At 43.5% G+C, this 12,216-nt stretch overlaps 1 pseudogene; it reads right to left on the bottom strand.

Moving 5' to 3' along the window:
- Positions 1-12,216, bottom strand: part of LOC138261821 (integrin beta-1-like) — a 319,596-nt pseudogene that overhangs the window by 13,922 nt on the left and 293,458 nt on the right.

Below are 12,216 nucleotides of genomic sequence, written 5' to 3'. Positions count from 1 at the left end.
ACCTTTGGGAGGTTCTGGAAATCTTTGGTCTCCCCACTGGTTTCACTGCTGCTGTCAAGGCTTTATATACAGTATCATCAGCCCAGATCTTGGGCAACGGGAATCTGATGAAGAGAATCAATAGCTCGAGTGGTACACGACAGGGTTACCCACTCTCTCCTTTACTCTTCGATCTGTATATAGAGCCTTTAGCTCAGGCCTTAAGGGAAGACAGTGAGATACTACCCTTTAAGTTTCAGTATCGAACTGTAAAGGTTGGCCCCTATGCAGGTGATATAATCCAGTATACAAAGGGCCCCTGGAAAACAGTGGGTCGTATGGAGGACTCACTGAAGTATTTAGGGCTTTTCCAAGTTATTTAATAAACCAGAAGAAGGCAGAGGTAATGGTCTGGAACTTAGATTGTGTAGAGGTGCATCTAGAAACAAACATCAGGTATTTAGGGATTACAGTTATGCACTGTCTAGAGGAGATGCAGTAGATTAATTTAAGTAGGGGGATGAACGAGATAGAAGTATTATTAGCAAGGTGGGTGTATTTTTCATTAACACTCTATGGTAGGGTAATTCATGTTAAGATGGTAATCCTTCCCAGGCTGACATACCTGTTTGATAATATCCCCTTATTGTTCCCTAAGTATGATCTAACCAAGATACAGGTGAGATTAAGGAGTTTTATTTGGCCTGGAAAGAGTTCTAGACTCACTTGGAAGAAATTAAGAAGAAAGATGGGAAAGAATGGGGTAACTTTCCCAGGTGTCTTTTTGTACTATCTTGCCTTACAACTTAGATATTGCAGAATGCTTTTAGCTAACTCTGATGACTCTGTTAAGGGAAGCATTTATGCAGGGATGCTGAACCGAACTGGTCAGGAAGCGTTCTTGTAAAAGTTTGGCGATCCCAGATTTTTTAAAAGAAGGTGTGGTTGAAGGTGTTGAAGGCGTTCCTGGAGATCTGGTGCTCTACCAAAAAAATCCTTGGTACAGATTACTACTCTGAGTTCATCCCCATCTGGAATTCCCCATTTATCTTCTCTTCCCCTTTTGCGGGGGTAAATTGAGTATCTAATTGATTAAATGTTGGAGCAGAGACATGCTATTTCGGAAGTAATCTTATGGAAGCCCCTGAGGGAGGAAACTAAGGGCACTGTTTCCTGGTATAAGTATATGCAACTGCCATTCAGGGGGTGAGAGGGTAGGGAAAGAGGGGAGGGCCGGGAATCTGAAGACGGGCTTCAGGATCATAAGGCACTAAAGAAGGAAGTATATATCTAGTACTGAGAATTAGTAAAGGCAGAAGATGTAAGAGGCAAGATCTCAGTCCATTCCTGGGAAGGGGACCTGCGAATAGATGATCAATCAAACCTTTAGCAGAGCTGCATACCCCTCCTCTACTCAATTGTCAAGTCGGCACCTTTTAGGAAAAATAATTTCTTTACGCTTCACAGAATATAACTGACCCTTTGGAAGTTGGCAAAGTTTGCCAATGGTCTGTCCCTTTTTGCTAAAGGTGTGGGGAGGAAAAGGCTAACAATATACATATGTTTGCTTCCTGCCCTAGGCTATAGTTTCAGGGACTGTGTAAGCAGCATATTCTTGGACAACATCAGAAACTCCTGATGTTGTTTGGAGTGGATTCTCAGTATAACTCGGGCACATCTCATGGGCAGAAAAGCCATTTTTTTTACTTGAATTTGCTGGCAAGGAGAAAATCTGTGTTAACTGGTTGAAGATCACTTTGCCCACCTTAGGCATATGGATCAAGGCTATTGACAGAGTATGCAAAATAGATGGTGACTGTAGCAGAAGTGGGCAGCTGAAAGGGTTTTGGTCAATCTATACGGTATGGCGAAAAAGCAACCGTCCAGTTTGGTCCAGTGATTAAGTCAAATTTGTCGATTTAATGGGGTGTCCTTCACCCATGGAACTGACGGACATTGCAGCAGACTGTCAATTGACAACACTCAGATTGTGGCCCATTGTGTCTGATTGCATATGAGGGCAAAAAAAAGAATAAAAAAAAAGAAATGTGGGTGAGTTGGCAAAAAGGTTTTGCAGCACTCTCTGTCCCACCTGTCCTTTGTTTATCCATATATCCACACAGTAATGTTTGGTGAAGGTGTGTGGGGGATGACCAAGTTGCAGTCATGAAGATGTCACTAATGGGCACATTTGCTAGGAACACTAGGTTTACACCCTTCTTTCTGGTTAAGTGTGCATTTGGAAGTGTTGGTTAAGTTTTTTCTGCTTTTGTGTACCAGGTTTGGATAGTCTCCACTATCCATGAGGCAGCTGTTTCCTTCGTTACCGGCGCACCCTATCTTGCCCTGGCAAACAAGACTGAGTTGGCTCTCCTTTCAAATTGCTTTTGTCTCCTTTAGATAGTACATGAGTGCTCTTCGCATTTCCAAGTTGTTCAGTTCCCTTTTGGCCTGCTACTTTGGGTGCTTGAAAAAGCTGGTAAATTGATGCTTTGGTTGATGTGGATTTGCAATATGACATTTGGTAGAAATTGAGGGTTTGTCCTAAAACAACTTTGTCAAGGTGGATTTTAAGGTATGATTCCAGGATCGTGAGAGCTTGAAGCTCGCTGATTCTGTGAAGTGACATGATCACTTTTGGGATCACTGTCTTTAGGCTGAAGAACTATAACAACATCTTGTACATAGGCTCAAATGACTCTATCATGAGTTGTGGGAGTACTGTGTTCAGTTTCCACATTTGTGTCAGTGCTACTTTTGGTACCACCACTCACTGATCCTTCCAGGAATCTTTTCACTACTGCAAGTGTGGAGAGACTTTTCCCCACTATCCCTTTGGTGTATGAGGCTATGGTGGCCTGATGACCTTCTGGTGATGCATAGATCAGAGCCTTGTCCCGTAGGCAGGTGAAGTAGTTAGCACTGTACCATCCTCTGTACTGATTTCTAGTTTTTCATGTTCCCTGCACTAGCAAATGTATCGAATCCACTTGGATGTATAGCACTTCGTAGTGCTTGGCTTTCTAGCCTCCTTCAGGATCGCCATTGCTTTGGGGTGGCACATCCAGGTGTCCAAATTCTAGGTGTTCTGGAGCCATGTGATTGATTCTGAGTGACACACTGTTGCTACTGTTGTTCGGTGGGGTGGTGTGTAGCTTGTTGGCTGAAGCCTTGCTGCTGGTTTTGCAAATGGCTGGTGAAAAAACCTGCCTTGCTTGTTGGAGGTTCCTCCTTGCCTAAAGAATACTCTGAATTGTAAGGCCCCCATGGCCTTGGCTGCTCCCTTATCTTTCCTTATTTGCAGGAGTGCCTTGTCTACCGCATTTCCGAAAAGGGCTTTCCCTGTGAAAGGCATGTTGATTTTGGATGCCTGCATCTCTGCTTTGAATCCCGAGACAGCCAGATGTGTCTCCTTAGGGTGGTACCTCTGCACACTTGCATGATGGTGCTATCAGCTGCCTCCAGTGCCGATTTGAGGCAGGAGTTAGCTTTGTTCTTGCCCTCCTGCGTCACTGCCTTTGACATCTTTTTGAATTCCTTCCAGAGGGTCTTCATGAGCCTTTCCATTTCCTCTGATCTCTGGTGGCCGTACCGGCTGAGGAGTGCTTTGCAATTCACAGTTCTCCATTACGTCTGTACTTTCCTTTCCATTTTTTCCATCCACTAGGTCCATTCTTTTGTTTTCGTTCATTGGTGGATGGCCGGTTAATATGGGGGCGTTATTTCACCACTATGAAGGAGTCTGCCAGTAATTTTGACCTAATGTATTGTGGATCTTTTTGTCAAATGTTAGATTTCTTCACCACTCAAGGAGTAACCGCCCTGGGTGTGGCTAGTTCTTAGAATGCTTAATTACCCTGGTCCAGTATGCTGGAAAGAATGTGTTAATACAGGATTGCCATTTGTGATTGCATCAGGGTTTAGAGGAGAAAGCATAAGTCCTTCCTATCTTCCTCGAACTAGACCCCATCCTTGTCTGCCTTTCTCTTATCAGTCCATTTTACATGGACAGGTCATCCGGGGTGTGGGCCTTGAGGGGAAGCTGTCACAACCCTCCTCTGGGGATTCAATGTTGAGTCTGCCATCGTCATTGAAGTGGCCCTGCCTCCCCAATGTGGTGGGGTCATCTTCCTCATATTCAAAGAGATTTTCCTTCTCTTCTTTGTGCCACTCGTGGGTTGAGGGCACCTCGATGTTGCCCAATTTTGTCCACCCTGATGATGTCCTGGAAATGAGAAAAGCCTTTACGGAGTCAAACTCCTTGTGTTGCTGTGGCACTGCCATCTCTACCTCAAGTTGGCGCCTGTTACTTCCCACCTTGAGCTAGCATTTGATGTTAATCATCAAGGAGGGTTTAATCTTCGGGAAATTGGTTCTTTGCTTTTCACCTCCTTGTCTTTTTCCTTTGCTCCCTCCTTTGTGCCTGCTGGCATTGAGGGTTAACTCAAAGGTTTGCCTCCGTGGTGTCCTTTGGACGGGAACCGTGCAACTCCTTATGTTTGTGCTGACCTTTGGACATTGCATATTTTGACATTGAGAAAGCTCTCAGGGCTTTAGGGCCTTTCGTTACCTTCTGCAGCTTGGTTTTTCTGAATTTCTCGATGTCTTCTTCAAGTCTTCTAGTCTCTTGGCATCAACAATGCTACCTTTGTCATCTAACTCCTTGTGCTAGTTCAGCTTCTTTGACATTCTCCTTGTCGTTACTGGGAAGAAGGGATTTTTCTGGCCTGCGGGTAGCAGCCATGACAGGTGTGTCAGTCATTTCAGTCTAGTCGAGAGTCTTCAATATGAATTCAGCACAGGCTTTGCAGTCTTCACCACTGTGAATCTTAGTGAGGCAGAGGTTGCATAGCACTTGTGGCTCCCCCTTGCAAACTTGTGGTAGCATTTTAAAAATTAAAGGGAGTCTTCTCCATATCCCTTAGCTGCCCTTCTCCTCTGCATTCTCTGGCCATGTGGTCCTCACCAACAGGACCCCATTGGGGTCGAGAAAGCTATCTGCCTCAGTCTTTGGTATTTCTTATGACCACTGGTGAATTTTGCCACTTTTGTCAACTTTTCCTCTCTCTTTTTGCAATGCGTTTAAGATTCTTTGGAGTTTCTCCAGTGTGCTTCCAGACCCAATGGCAGAAAAAATACTCTTAAGATTGGGTATCACACACAAGAAAATCCTGGGCACTCCTGGCATCATACAGAGGAAGAACTTACCACCAAATGGTTGTTGACAAGGCCTACACAAAAAAACAACAGAAAGTAGGACAAGACATGATTCCAGACCCACCCACTAGCTGGCGGAACAGATGCACAGCATGTGAATTCAGAAAAGGATTTATGCTGCAAAACATCCTCTAACAAAGGGGACACATGTGTGGCCTAGCTAAAATGACATAGCACAACAGGTTTTGGTAAACAGGTACGGGGAAGAGTTAAGTGCAGCCAAGCATGTCCAAAATGACCCCATTGTTCACTCAGTACCAGCAAAGCATCCACCGCCACACACTAAAAAATGACTTGGGACTCCTGTTATGGGGACTGGATGGACCTTTTACTGGGTAGAGGGAGTAGTAGTCTCCATGGCGGTGTACACTTTAGGTACACAATTTGGATGTTTCGCAATTCACCATTAGAATATACAGTATAAAAAAATGAAGCACGTCCAGTACATTTGCATGATTGTTTAGTTAAAAACAGTGGGCTAGTCTGAAAACACGTTAACAAGGTAGAACACCACAACTTTCCCAAGCTCTTAAGATGGCTTTCATCTCAACTACTCATCTTCAAAATAAAATCCAACTTTCATATTATGAGGCCAGTTTGCTCATATGGTTCCACCGATATCATGGCCAACACAGGACACAGACATGAACTGGATGCTTATTCAGAATGGAGAAATCTGAATTAACTTTTCTAAACTGCTTGTGGGACGTTACAAGTGGCTTACGTGTTCAGGGACAGGTTGCCTAAGCCGAAGGAAAAGAAGAGTGAACTGCAAGAAAATCAGAAGAAAAAAATATCAAGGTGATTCAGAATTGCTGAGCACGAGAAAAGCAGGTTAGTCTTCTGTAGCAGGGTCGGATCATACTGCGCATAGGCATGGTACATAGGCATAGGTATAGGTACATGTTGCACAAAGGTCTGTGACAAAGAAAATGGAAAATCAGTTTCAAGAAGAGACACTCATATAGTACTTACTGACTGGGTGCAGAAATAAACCAAGGCATAGGGTTAGTTACTTTGAATTACTTCCATTATTTATGTTATCTTTGTAAACATGCTCTCTTTCAAAATGTTTGAAAATTCCATTTGAAATGGTTTTACTTTCACTAGTTTGACTGTCTCGTCTTACAAGACAGTATAAAATAAACAACTTCATCTTGAACAAAGTTCGTAAACTTTGAAAACCTACGTGTTCAGCATATACGCCAGGACATGTCTGTTACAATTCGCAGGAGGCTCCTCGGAATTTTGGATCTGTGCATCTACAATGTCCACATTCACAGGTACCATAGCCATTACAAATTTGTCCATTTGTTGCAATACAATTAGTTGTATCCTGTGAACAGTCACAGGCACTACCAGTGAAGTTAGGGTTGCACCTGCATACTCGACATTCGCAAACTCCATTTCCTAGGAGAAAAAAAATCTATATTTTATGCCTTAGTAGTACAAATACAATTCAAAATTGTACAAAACTGACAATTAGCACAATGTAGAGAACGCTTACCTTAGTGAGAGCATAACGTCTTAAATAGTAAAAACTGGTTTTTATTCCGACAAGCTACACACTTACCCTCATTTCTAAATTTAACTCTGCAACTTTAATTTAGAGACAGAGAAACATGTTCAAATGGACAATAATTTTGTTTCCCCGTTTAAAGCATACCCTCTTAAATAGTACAAACTTGCACGAAGTGGTTGTTAATGCCAACAAGCTACACATTTAGCCTCATTTTTAAGTTTAACTCTGTGTAACTTTAATCTGGAGACAGAGAAAAATTTTCAATTGAAAAATAATTTTGTTTCTCCATGTACAGTTCTGCCAGCTGCTACCAATAATCACATTCTGCATTTTATTTTGCCTAATTTGAGACACTAGAAGTCCTGTGTGGTTATCCGAAAATATGAATAATTATAAAGGGAATTTCGTTGCATTCTATTTCCTATGACTTTTTCTCAACATCTCTATTATATTTAAGGTCGTAATGCTCACCTCCACAAAGCAAGCCGTTTGATCTTTCACAGTTAAAGTTGTCACATTCACAGAACTTTCCAAAGTAAATTTCGTTCGGATTCTCCACTTGTTTGCATACACATTGGCCACAAATACACTCTCCATTATTACTGCAAATTTCTGAAGCACCGTCTTTTCTACATAAAGCATCCATATCGTCACTATCAACTTCGTCGGTTCTGCATTCACAGATCCTACCAATTCGTCTTTCGTTGCATCTTGAAATAAAGAATTCAATCAAGTATTGCAAAAAAACATTCTCTCTTCCTATCCTGCGGATGACTGCACAGACGTTTAAGATCAGCACGACCAAATTCCATGCAATAGTAAAAGAAGGTTAATACAAACACTCACTGATTGAAGGCTAGAGGCTATGGGTCGGCAGAAAACAAAAGCAACGGTCTCCAAAGGAACATCACTTAAGCATGACAATATGAGCAAGTAGACAAAGCAAGAAATAACCAACTTCGTGAAGTAACAGCATTCATGTATGCTGAGATTTAAGATATGACTGGGAGGCAGTGTGAATTCCTAATAGGTCCACAATAGAAACAAAACAAATGACATGAACGTAATAATACAATTTACATTTGTATGGAACCTCTGCTGTATTTGAAACCCACCACCGACAAGAGCTGTGTGTGAGATAAATGATAAAATCTCACTGTTGCAAGCAGGTGCACCCTCTAAGGCAGTGGTATCCAAACATTCTAATGCCACGCCCCTCCAGTTATAAAGATGGCAATGTTTAAATATGTCTAAATATATTTAAACATTTCAGTTAAGTACTGTTACCTTTTTAAAGATGCAACAACGTGCTTCTGCTTAAAACAAAGGCCTGTTACCTGTGTAATGCTTCTTTTGGCCAGGGCCTGGTGCCTCCCTGATATCACTTGAGGCCCCCAGGTGTGAAGACCTCCGCTCTAAGGGTTTGACAGATGTATCAATGAAGGATAGACTAGTGGCTTCAAACTGCCACTCAGACTTTTACTTCAGGCAGACCAAAGCAGCTATAAAAGTAGTCTTAAGCTGCTATAAGAAGAGAGCATGACCTGTGTGACTTCCTGGGTTGTGATCTGTTACTGCACCTCCTGTGAGCTCCTATGATGATACACCCCTCTAATGAATGAACAGACCAAACCTAGACACCCCTCCCCACACTTGTTGGTTGAGTGCCAAAATGTGTACTCCCCTAATGGTATTAGAAAATAGCCCATATAAAAAAAACACCAACTCCGGGTCCATGGGGTTATTCAATACGGTAAAAGCCTGACAATGGTCTGTGTAAAACATTACAACATAAATGATTTTCAAGTCCAGTAAAAATAATATATGTGTACCTGCAAGCTCCACATTCAAAGGTTCCATTCCCATTGAAACATTCTGCACTATTTGGAATGCCTGTATTTTGGCAGTCACATTCACAAATGAACTGAAGAGTGACCTCTACTTCCTCAGTGAACCCCAGCGGCTTGATTTTAATAGTTTCATCTTGTCCTTTCTTTGGGCACTTATGAGCAGTGATACTAATTTCAAATTGCACCTAGAAGAAACAAAAAAGCGTTTAGGGTGCTTTAAAGCAAATGTTGTTGCTTGTATGTTTTTTCATCTGCACTAAAAATCAACATAATTCAGAAATATCAAAGCACTCCCAGTTATGTTACAGGACCCAAACTCCCCTCCTCCATGCTCTCCCTTAATTTTATTAAAGGTTGCCTCAGGTGGCAGCCAAAATGTTCTAGAATGCCAATCTGCATTCAAGTGAAGACTAATGTTAAACTGCGGAGGAAATAACTAGACATCAATAATTTTTTTAATACTTGGCTGTAATTAGCATTTACCAAGTTTTTTTTGTGAGGTGTAGTGGTTGCGTTTGTTCACACACATCACAGCTCTGAATAGTAACTATATGCAAAAGGTGACGTATCAAAAAGAGCAAATTCTATGCAGTAAATGACAAGTTGTAAAATATGTCCCCACATTTTATTTTCCTCAGGGACCTTAAAGTTACAACTACAACTCTACTGTATATTGTCCCTTCATTGACCCAAATATGAACTCTTTCTTAAAAGGCTGAGGCCCACATTTATACTTTTTGATGCAAAACTGCGCGATGCAGTTTTGCGTCCAAAATATTACCGCCGGCTAACGCCATTTCTTTGTGCCGTGTGGGCGTCAAATGTATACTTTGACGCACGCCAGCGCAAACCACAGGTGTGAGTAATTTTCTTTTACGCATACCACTATGGCACGTCGTAAAGGAAAACAACGTTAACGTTGCGGAAATGACTGTGAGCCGGTTTACGACACCACAAACCGGATATGCAGCGTTTTTTGACGCAATTGCGTAAAAAATTGCCGCAAACACAGCAAATTGTGCAGAGGAGAGCCAAAATGGATCCCAGATGATTGGACAGACCCCAGGAAGATGACAAAAGGCCAGGAACCAGCCAGGAGGACCCACACAAGACCCGGGACAGGGGGAAGAAGAAAAGAAAGTGTTACTTCAGTGCAGAGGACCAGGAAATTATGGTGAAAGAGGTGACGGAACACCAGCACCAACTGTTTGTCACCTCAAAGTTGCCAATCAGTAGGAGAGAGGCAATATAGCAACAAATTGTTGACAAGATCAACAGTGTGGCAGAAGTATGCAGAACAGTCAGCGAATGCGAGAAACACTGGCATAAATTCAAGCGCAGGACCAAGGAAAAGATGGCCAGGAACAGTAAGGCAGCCCTGCAGACTGGAGGTGGGAGTCCAGCACCACAGGAGGCCCTGGACCACATGGAGGAGATGGTCGCAGCCGTCATCCCTGAGGAGATCGTCACAGGGATTCAAGGACAGGACAGCGCAGACTACCAGGAGACAACACAGATGCAGGGCAAGTCGCATGGGGAATAAAAATGCACTAATGTTAACTGCAACCGGGGGATGGACATACCTACTACACAAAGCATGTAAGTCATGATATTCAGGGAGTGGAATGGGTAAAGGGGCACGGGGCATGGCCCGTACTGAGAAAACCTGGGACACACCACTACACAACACCAACAACCTTTGCTTGGGGGTATGCTGCCATGCCAAGGATGTTGCAAAGGTAAAGCCAGTCCAGGAGTGCAGGGTACAACATAAAACTGGCAGCCCGTCACACGTCAGCCAGTATACTCCCTACATTAACTAGGGCCCAATTAACAACCTCTGGCCATACCTGCAAGTGGAATGTAACATTGACAACAGTTGCCACTACCACCTCTGCTGTGTGTGCAGGTCAAGTAGCTAATGGCAGTAACATCCTCATGGATCTAAAACACCGAAATTAGAGGGTTCAGGATGACAATGTTATCAATCCCCTGAAATCAAAACAAATGTTCCAATCATGTCAAATGTGATTGCCAAAAGTTGCCACAAACTTCACCCATTGTCATTAACATTAGGAGGTACACAGCACTAATGTCATACCCATGCTGCATATGTCAGGGTCCACCCTGTGCCTGGGTCACTATAGCTCCAATGACACCATGCAACATCCCAAATGCCATACTGCTCAGACAACAGCATTGAGTGGGAGGACACATGTAACTGGTCACAGAAATACACCTGCACAGGCAGAGGAGGAAATAGGACACTGCTACGACTATCAGTGCAATCCAATGTACCACACATTCCCCAACATCAGCAGTACACATTACCAATGCTGACATCCATATCGCGCCATTACAATGCAATACATAGTATATGCTACATCTCAACTACATATAGGTGGATGTGAAAGATCAGAGGCTGGGGCAGGTCCAGATTGTTAAGTGTGGTGCTAGTGCCATCAGAGCACACACAGCCAGTGAAAGGCCTCACCATGAGAATGGAAGTAGACGGAGGGTTGAGTAGGACAAGAAGGTGGCAATTCACAATTTGGCCAGAACCAACACCTAGAGGATATGATGCTGACTAGTCCAGAAACTGACCACAATATATGTGACATGCAGGTGGGGCATAGGCCTGGGAGAATGCCAATCTGAAAGACAGGAACAATGAACAGGAACCAAGATCACAATGTGAAAATAATCGGAAGGCAGACATGTCACATTACAAAGCCCACAACACAGACACACTAATTGTACTGTATTTCATTGCAGAGGACGATGGATCTCCTGCGGATATGCCTGTCCAGGACTACCCTGATGACATGGATGACGAGCTGACAAACATCAGCCAGCAGACCCTCCAAGAGGTCCTTGGAACCCTCCAGACCCCACCTTCAGTCACAAGGAGGAGCACAGAACTAGCAGCCATCATAGAGGACCCACCTACAACACCAATTGTACGACCTGCCAGTTCCAACACAGCTGAGGACTCTGACAACACTGGCACCAGCTTTGAGCGAACTGCAGTTGGAGTACAGCGGGAACTGGCCAAGGAGGTGCGTGTGGGGATGGAAAATATGGCAGCCAGCCTAGAGGGGGTGCGTTCGTGCATGATGTCAACTGAAGAACAGGCATCAGCTTTGCAAGGGCGAACAACTATCTTGCAGGAAGTAGAAAAAAGGTTGAAGGAAATCAGCACAGCCGTAATACAGTTGACCCAACACCTACAATAGCAATCCTGTCAACGCGTGCACAAATGCAACATTGAACCCCTGATGTGGCTGCTATTCTTAAGAACCAGCAGATCCTCCTTGCTGCAGTTCTGCCCTTGAGACCCCCACAGTTAGCAGCTACTGAGATGTCTGACTTCACGTCTTCAAACACTGAGGTGTGTGTTGCCCCTTCACAACCACCACCACCAAGGGCAGAGGAGACTACACACACATCAGAAGGTGAAGACGTGGAACAGATCACCTTCACACGTAAGAGTACCCGGTACCACTAGTCACTGCCACATGGCCACCTATTACCAAGGTCCTGTGCTTTGTAACATGCCAGTCTTACAACAACTGTACTCAAGCACTGTTCTGCAACCCACTGTTTATCTTGTCAGCCTGCCCTGTGATTGTCTCTCACTAACTCATT

Source organism: Pleurodeles waltl, chromosome 10 (assembly GCF_031143425.1).
Source record: "Pleurodeles waltl isolate 20211129_DDA chromosome 10, aPleWal1.hap1.20221129, whole genome shotgun sequence".
In the NCBI taxonomy this organism is placed as follows: Eukaryota; Metazoa; Chordata; class Amphibia; order Caudata; family Salamandridae; genus Pleurodeles; species Pleurodeles waltl.
The sequence above is the reverse complement of the archived record's forward strand: the minus strand, read 5'-3'. Positions and strand labels throughout refer to the sequence as shown.